The sequence below is a fragment of the Eulemur rufifrons genome, chromosome 19 (assembly GCF_041146395.1).
Source record: "Eulemur rufifrons isolate Redbay chromosome 19, OSU_ERuf_1, whole genome shotgun sequence".
NCBI lineage: Eukaryota > Metazoa > Chordata > Mammalia > Primates > Lemuridae > Eulemur > Eulemur rufifrons.
In genome coordinates this window covers 18,752,095-18,761,446 of record NC_091001.1, presented here as the reverse complement: position 1 = coordinate 18,761,446, position 9,352 = coordinate 18,752,095, and positions in this window count along the sequence as shown.

The following is a 9,352-nucleotide window of genomic DNA, read 5'->3' as shown; positions in this document are numbered from 1 at the left end:
CACGGTGCATCATTCCTATAATCTTACCACTCTTGGATGCTGAGGTAAGAGGATAATTTGAGCTCAGGAGTTCAAGTCCAGCCTAAGCAAGGACGAGATCCTATCTCTACTAAAAGTAGAAAAAAATAGCCAGCCATGGTGGCACGTGCCTGTAGTCCCACCTACTTGGGAGGCTGAGGCAGGAGGATCACTTGATCCCAGGAGTTTGAGTTTGCAGTGAGCTAGGCTAATGCCATGGCACTCTGGCCTGGGTAAAGAGAGAGACCCCCCCAAAAAAAAAAAAAAAAACCCACCAAAAAACACCACCACCACCAAAAAAACCCTAGTGATACAATTGCAAAAATGTGTAATCAACCTAAGTGCCTATCAATTCATGCATGGATTAACAAAATGTGGTATATGTATACCATGGAGTACTACTCAGCCATAAAAAATGAATTAATACCTTTTGCAACAATCTGGATGGAACTGGAGACCATTCTCCCAAGTGAAGTATCTCAAGAATGGAAAAACAAACACCATATGTACTCACAATTAAATTGGAACTAACTGATAAGCACACATGCACAGAGAGAAGTAAAATTCAGTGGAAATCAAGCAGGGGGGAGGGGGACCATTGTACCTAATGGGTACAAAGAACTCTATTTGGGTGATGGACACACTAACTGGAAAGTGTAGTGGGGAAGTGTGGATAAAGTGGAGATGGTTAATGGCTGCAAAAGTATAGTCAGATAGAATGAACAATATTTGATAGCGCAAAAAAGTGACTATAGTCAACAAGTTAGGGTATACTTTAAAACAACTAAAAGAGTGGAATTGGAATGTTCCTGGCCCAAAGAAATGATAAATGCCTGAGGTGATGGATACTCCAGTTACTCTGATTTGATTAATTCACATTGTATGCCTGTATCAAAACATCACATGTACCCTGTAAAGATGGACAACTATTATGTACCCATAATAATTTAAAAAAATTTTTAAAAAGAAAATGTGGTATATACATACAATGGAATACTATTCAGCCTTGAAAAAGAAGGAAATCCTGCCATATGTGACAACATGCGTGAACCTTGATGACATTATGATAAGTAAAATAAGCCAGTCACAGAAAGACAAATAGTACATGATTCCACTTATATAAGATATCTAAAATAGTCAAACTCAGAAGCAGAATAGCAGTTGCCAGGGAGTTGGGGAGGGTAAAATGAATAGGTGCTATTTGATGAGTATAAAGTTTCGGGTATGCAAGATAAATAAGTTCTGGAAATCTGCTGACAACATTGTGCCTATAGTTTACTATAGTATACACTTAAAATTTTGTGCAGAGGGTAGATCTCATGTTAAATGTTCTTACCACAATTTGTTTTAAAAACTATTAAAAAAGCAAGAGAAAATTAAACCAAAGTAAATAAAAAGAAAGGAAATAATAAAGATCAGAGCAGAAATCAATGAAATAGAAAATAAAAACACTACGGAAAGCCAATAAAACAAAAATCTGGCTCTTTGACAAGGTCAATTGATAAATCTCTATCCAGACCGATCAGGGAAAAAGAGAAAAGAGAAAAATTACCAATGTCAGAAATGAGAGAGATGATGTAACTACAAGAAACTATGAATAACTTCATGCCTATAAAATTGACATCATGTAGTTTCAGTCCCGTGTGTGTGTGTGTGTGTGTGTGTGTGTGTGTGTGTAAGTTGTTTTGGCTATTCTGGATTCTCTGGATCTCCTTATTGAGTCTGGCTCCTGCCCAAAAACCTATGTGTGATCTTTCAGGCCATGCTATACACAATTACAAAGGCTTTACCTAGCAGGTCTCAAGGGAGGAGACCGCCTTCCCCACACCAGACTTGGCGCATGGTCAGTGCATTGCTGTCTCTGAAGGGAGCTGTAGTCGTGGGCTCAGGCCCTCCCACCCCAGCTGGACATGCTCCTATGCATGGCTCCATCCTTGGCCCAGGTGCCTCCACTTGGAGGCCTCCTTATTAAGGGCCTTCCATAGAGGCCTTCCTCAGATGCCTCTGCCAAGACCTCCTTATCTGTGTGGGGGAGGGACAGGACTTGAAGACATTTTTCTCTACGCTAACTACCCAGTACTTTCCCATTCCTACCCCTTTCCCTTCTATCTCCTCCTGCTCCCCAGGTCTTTTTGTTTGCAAGGGACAAAATAAAAGGCATTGAGACAATTCCCTACATCTATGCTGACTCACCTGACCCTCAACCAGAGCTGTTTCATGGGGGAAAAAATGGAAGGGGAGGTGGTGCTTTTTCCAGTTTGGTATCTTGCTTATACTATCATCGTACACTAAGTGATTAAAGGCTTGACTGTTACTTTCATTTTCACCTGTTGCATTAATCAGCTATTCTAACACCTGGCAGATAGCACTCTCTTGGCTCAGCTCTTGACACTTATGAATTGTAGAACCAGTTTGTCAATTTCTACAAGAAATTCTTCTGCGATTTTGATTGGGATGTCATTGAATCCATAGGTCAACTTGGGTAGAATTGACATCTGAACAATTTTGAATCTCCCAATCCATGAATCATGATTTATTTCTCTATTTGAGTCTTTTTCGGTTTCACCCAGCAATCTTGTCACAGTATGTCTCTGCATTTGTTGTCAGTGTACAAGTCTTGCACATTCTTTGTCAGAGTTTTCTCTAAGTTTTGTATTTTTGATGCTATTTATAAATACTATTGTTTAATTTCAATTTCTGATTGTTGCTAATATATAGAAACATAATTGATTTTATATGTTGATCTTATATCCTGAAACACTGCTAAACTCACTTATTCATTCTATTAATAGTAGCTTTTCTGTAGATTCCCTAATATTTCCTACATAAATGATAATATTGTCTGTGATAAAGACAATTTTATTTCTTCCTTTCCAACATCAATATCTTTTATTTTTCTTGTATTTTTGCATTGCTAAAACTTCCAATAAAATTTTGAGTCGAAGTTGTAAGAGTGGACATGCCCACAGGTTCCTAATCTAAGAAGGAAAAAATTTCTTTTTCCATTAAGTGTGGTGTGAACAGAAGGTTTTTCATAGATACTTTCTGTCAGGTTGAGAAAGGTCTCTTCTATTCCAAGTTTGCTGAGAGTTTTTATTATGAATTGATGTTGAATTTTGCAAAAATGCCTTATCTTTATCTGTTGAGATAATCATATGGTTTTTCTCTTTTAGTGTGTTAATATGGTAAATTGGTAATTGCATTTGAATAATTTGGTACAGTACTGCTATGGTTTGAATTCTTATCTCCTCCAAAAGTCATGTTGAAATTTAATTGCCAGGGTAACAGTATTGGAAGGTGGGGCCTTGATGAGGTGAATAGGCTATGAGGGCTCCACCCTCATGTGTGGGTTTCATGCCTTAATAAAGGGGTTCTCTCAGGAGCGGGCTCTCTTTGACCTTCCACCATGGGGTGATGCTGGAAGAAGGCTCTCTCCAGATGCCAGCACCTTGATATTGGACTTCCCAGCCTCCAGAGCTGTGAGCTAATACATTTCTCTTCTTTATAAGTTACCCAGTTGCAGGTATTCTGTTATAGCAGCACAACATAGACTAAGACAAGTGCTTATAGGAAAGCCAGAATATCCTTGATTCTTTCCCTTTATTTATTAGTTATCAAGGCAATGAGTTGATTCCTTATTCTTCAAGAGTGGTCAGTTCTAATATCATTGTGAACTCCTTCAATCTCATGCAGTTTTTATCCTTATTGAAGCTCACGTTGCCCCATCTTTGGTTAGTGACAACCCCTTCAAGGAGGCTGCTGGGGTTCTTTTGACATGACTCTAGTTGTCACTGAAATCTTGCTTGGTGTCTGGTATGGCAAGATGTTCCAAGTTCAACTTGTACATTTTCTGCCTCAAATCTGAAATCAGCCAGTTCTCCAAGAAGTCCTGGTATCTTTTCATGGAAAACAGCATTTCAAGGCCCCAAATTATTACTACTAGGTTGTTACTAGGCCTTTTCAGGTGTTCAGAGATAATTTCCAATTGCAATATAGACTTTGTGTTTTTACTTAGTGCTTTTACTTAAGCTCTTCTATATATAGCATATACATATATATATATATATCTCTTCACAGTGATGATCATGGTTTTCAAGGATACAAGAGGTAATGGAATATCTATAATCATTCATTTGGTTTATCCAATAATTCACATACAGTAGTCTCAAGACAATAAAACTATCACCCCAACACAAGTTTTTAAATGTCTTTGTCATATGTTCCCCCCATTCTTGCACCATTGTTTGTAGTTACACTATAACTAAATTGTCAGAGCACATAGAATGTAATACACCCTCTTCAATTTAACCATTTAGTCTTAGCTGTACAAGTAACTATGTTGAATACTCACCATCAGTACTTGTGTCAATGTCATGCATAGTCATTTGGGTTATCTGAAGTTCATTTTCTAGTAGATTCCTTAAGAAGGGCTCTTGAGCGGAACAATAATCTCTAAAGTCTTCATGTTGATAACAACTTATATATGCCCTTTTTATTTGAAAGTAAGTTTAGTTAGATATAAAATCCTTGGTTGTTAGCCAGGTATGGTGGTGTGTGCCTTCAGACCTCATCTACTCGGGAGGCTAAGGCAGAAGGATTACTTGAGCCCAGGAGTTTGAGGTTGTAGTGAGCTATGAGTGCGCCTATGAATAGCCCTTGCTCTCCAGCCTGGGCAAAAGTGAGACCCCCATCTCTTAAAAAAATATACACTTGGCTCACATTTTCTTTCCTTGAGTATCTTAAGTATGTTACTCTGTTTTCTTTTGACTTAAAAAAATTAGGTGATAATCTAATTTTCTTTCCCTTACAAATCACTTGCTGTTTTTGCCTAGATTTCCTAAGGATTTTTTTCTTCTTCTTTAAGCCAAATAATAAACTAAAATATGCCTTGATGTTGATTGTTTTGTGTTCACATTCTGAGGTTTGTGTGCTTCCAATATGTAATTTCAAGAAAATTTTCTTGGATTATAGTTAGAATTTGTTCTGTTTCCTTGTTTTGGTGTTCTTCTACAGGAAACCCTGGTACAGGTCACCTTATGTCTTCACATAGCTCTTAAGCTTTCTTATCCCTGTTTTAAAATTAAGGAAACTGATAATCAGAAAGATTATGTAATTTGTGCAAGGTTTCACAGCGGGTAGGGGGAGAACTAGAGCCCAAGTCTGCTCAACTCTGAAACCTGCGGTCTTTCTCCTGCACTTGGGTCCAGGTAGATTTTTCCTGTGTTTCTTTTCCTGTCTTTCCTTTATGTGGTCACCCGCACATACCTGCAGTCTCGCTCCTCACAGTCTGGCTCTCAGACCAGCAGCACTGGCACCACCCGGAAGTGCATTAGAACTGCAGAATCGCAGCTGCTCCAGGCCTGCAGTGATTCTCATGCCCATTAAAACCTGAAGCCCTGGTCTAGGAGAAAAATCTGAAGGTAGTTTGGGCAGTGCTTCTCAAACTTTACAGCATTCTGGACTCCCTGAGAATCACTTAAAAATCCCTATACCCAGGCCACACGCCAGCCAATTGAATCAGACCAGAATCTCTGGTGATGGAGCCCAGGCATCAGCATATTTTAAAACTTCCCAGCTGATTGCAAAATACAGCCAAGTTTGAGAACCAGTGCTTAAGGCAGTACTTAGTCCATTACGTTTGTAGGAATCACATGGGAGCTACGCACATTGCAGGTGCTGAGTCGGTAGATTTAGGGCGGGGCCTGAGATTCTGCGTTTCTAGGAAGTTCTCAGATGGTAGATGCTGCTGGTCCGAGGAGTTTCTGGAGCAAAATGAAGCTACCTGGGGCCTCCTTCAATCATACCGGTAATTAAGGCACAATCCTGGCCTGCAAACTCCAAATAAGGAACTCTGGGAGAAGAGGCAGGGTGCTGCAGGCTCCTATATGGCCCTCCAGCTTACTTCACACCCAGTGCAGGGCTGGGCAGACCCACGGGTGGGCCAGGGTGGGCCAGCCGGCGTCGGGCTGCTGCTTTCAGCCCCTGGGCAAGAGCTCTTGCAAACATACGCTTTTTTTTCTGTTGCCTGTGTCTTCACCATCTCTCTACCTTTTCTTTCCCCAGACTTCTTCTTACTTTTCCCGGGGTTCCTGTATCCAGGCTTCCCAGCAGTACTGGGGCACTTGCTCGGTCCCCTGGGTACGTACTTGGGTTTCGGACTAAGTCAAAACTGCAAAGTCTCAGGCCACAACACAGAGGAGCTTAGGCCAGGAGAATAAGAAGGGCCCTGGGGAGGAGTACCTAAGAGACGCAGCATGACAGAACTTGATTTGTTTTTCATCCCGGCTCCATTCACGACATGCAAGACTGGGTCAGATGACTGTAGCTTGGCAGGACTTGACATGCACTGTTCTCGCTCCAGCTTATAACTTACATATTTTCCTCCTTGGCAAGACCCAAGCAACGGTCGTCAGCAGGTTGTGTGGGGCTTGCCCAGTGGGATGCAAGTCTGTGTTGGGTTCAGGGTAGCCCTGAGTCTCGACTCCAATCCCCTGGCCCGCGGCAGAGCGGGGATGCTTGAGATCACAGCGAAGTCCAGGTAAGGGCCTCCCTCTGCGTGCACCGAGGCTGCGGAGTCTCCGACAGCCCTAACCGGCCGTTTCCGAGGTGGTGGCACAAGGCTCCGGCATTCCACTGGGCTGGAAGTTAACCTCGACAGCAGAGCAAACTAATTCCCTTTCTCTAGGCTTGACGGAAAGGAAAGAACAATAGGAAGGGAAGGGAAAAACAGACCTTAGGATGTCCGGTGTGAGATCAGCCACAGAGGTGATTCTTTAAGTCTCAGTTTCTAAACTGGGATCATCCACCTTTTTCATTTGAGGCTTGTTCACTGACATTTTTCTAAGCACTACGTAAGGCATTTGCCACATGCCAGTTAGAACTGGGCATCAGAACATAACCTGTTTACCCTCTGGAATGACGCTTTTTTTCCTCCCAGATTCTTGAGATTCTAATTTCCTGCCAGTTTCTAACCATTCAGGAAAAGCAACCATGAGACCTAAAAAGGTTAATGTAGCTCAGAGACTGAGCAGATTTCTCCTCTCCACTGATACCATCAGACGATAATTAATCCTCATTGTTCCCCAAAGGACAGCTGAGGAAAAGCTTCATGTCCCAGATGAGGTGGCTCAACGACTTCCCCCAGACCATTGTCCCAGCTAGCAAGTGGCCAGGTACCCACAGTGCCACCTGTTCAGCCTCTGGGAACAGGCCTCTGGTCTCCCACAACAGGTCTAACTAGACTTCAGTCCCTCTCTTCACTTCCCCCAGCCTAAGAACACCTCCCTGGGGAGGTACTATTTAAATGTAGACTTTCGAGGACTAAAACAAGACAAGAAATTTTCTGGCCTGGAAGTGCGTAATTGGCCTAAGTGAAACCTCACCTAAGAGATAGCTAATTAGCCAGTAGAGGACCAGGCAGGAAGCCTGGCAGCTCTGGAGGGAAGTTCCTGACACAGCGGAGAAGCAGCCCATGGGGTGAGACTGGAAGGTTCAGTGAGGCCACACAGGCCCTCTGGCAGCCTGAAGCACTCAATCGATTAGATAAACTCTTAAGGCCTCTAGGATCTGGGCCTTGACCTCTGTGCATTGGAATATTCCTAGAGTTAAGGTCTTTGCTCTCACCCGCTGGCTTTCAGTGTGGTCCCTGGGAAGTAGCATCCATGTCACCCGGGAACCTGTTAGAAATAATTCTCAGGCACCGTCCCAGACTCAGTCAGAATCTCTGGCGGTGGGATACAGCAATCTATATCTTAACAAGCTTTCCAGGTGACTCTGGTGCAAGCTCGAGTTTGAGAACCACTGCTCTAGTGAAATCATTATTTGTTCCACTCCTTTAAATCATGTTGCATCGGGGCACTCCAGACGTAAGGGGACACTGGGTCACAAAGTGGGGTTTTCAAGTCTGGTTCTGAATATTAGCTCTGCCACATCCTAGTGATGTGACCTTGTACCTCAGAAAGTGGGGAACATAAAGTCTCTTCTACAGGGAGCTCGCGAGTGTCTGTCATATAATAGTTCGTCTCTTCCCTATCCCAATCTATCTAAAGGGACATTTACAGAACAGGACCTACTGTCACTAGGGTAGGAATCTGCAAGACAGGGAATGGCCGCACACGTACAGAGTGCTGATGTTAATGCATTTTTAATTAACATTTTTAAATAGTTCTAGGTTTGAATGAGTTTGATTCAGCCTTTGAGTCCTGAGGATTTTCTTTTTAGCAGAAATGTTTTCCCATGCTGACTTTCATCCAGTTTCAAAGATTAGATTAAAACTTTCCCAAAAAGTGAAACTTCATGTACTTATGCTTCCTTTTAAGAGAGAGGAAGAACAGATCATATGTGGCTTGATTCTTTTTTTTTTCTTTTTTTTTTTGGTATTTGTAATTCAGGATTAAGTAAATTTAACAAAACTAATCAAAATGACTTAATCATTTTCTTTTAAAGCAGAACATTGTTTACTCTGTCACATATTACATTGCTTTTTGCTTATAAAAAGCATGGCTTTATGGCTGAAATTTTGGAGAATACAGAGAAACATGAAGAGGAAAGAAAACACCCACATCCGACTACTCAGAGAATCACTGTTAATGTTTTAGTACATTTCTTTGTGGCTTTTTTCTGCTCACATGTATAATTATTACTAGGTATAAATATTAAAAGGATTTTAATGGGATCATACTGTACTGTCATGATCACCCTACAAAAGCAGTATGGACTCCCCCACCCCAAATTTGATTCAGATGGCAAAACTGATGCCACACACACGCCAAGAGGGTATGGAGATGTGTAGTACATAATGATGCTTTCTGGAGAGAGCAGAGCAGGACCCTAAGGAAGTTCAAAAGTGGCTTGAGAAAGCAGGGAAAGGAGACAAGCTGGGGGTTTGTTGCCGTCAGAATGTGGGGCTGGGATGAGGGTTCCTGCAGGCAGACTAGGCCTTGCACGGTTTGAACTTCCCGCTGGTGCCAAAGGAGGTTGCACCTGCACTTTCTTACCAGCTTGTCCAGATGTGGGGCTTGAAAGCTGTCAGCAGCAAACATCAAAACCAGATTTTGACTCTTAATTATGTTAGTTTTGCATCTTTGTCTAAAATTTAGCATTGTACATTCTATGCTTAAGAGAAAAAGCTTAAACCAAAAGCTGTATTGTCAAACAAAATTTCTTTTGACATTGGCACTTTGTGGCTATGCCAGTGTTTCTTGCAACTAATCATTATTTCATATTCTGGAAGAAAAGGATGTATGGATTAAAAGCATTGACTTTTTTCTTATAAAACAAAAGATCACACAAGAAGAAAATATAGTATATACTATATATCTTAAAGGCTCAAGGC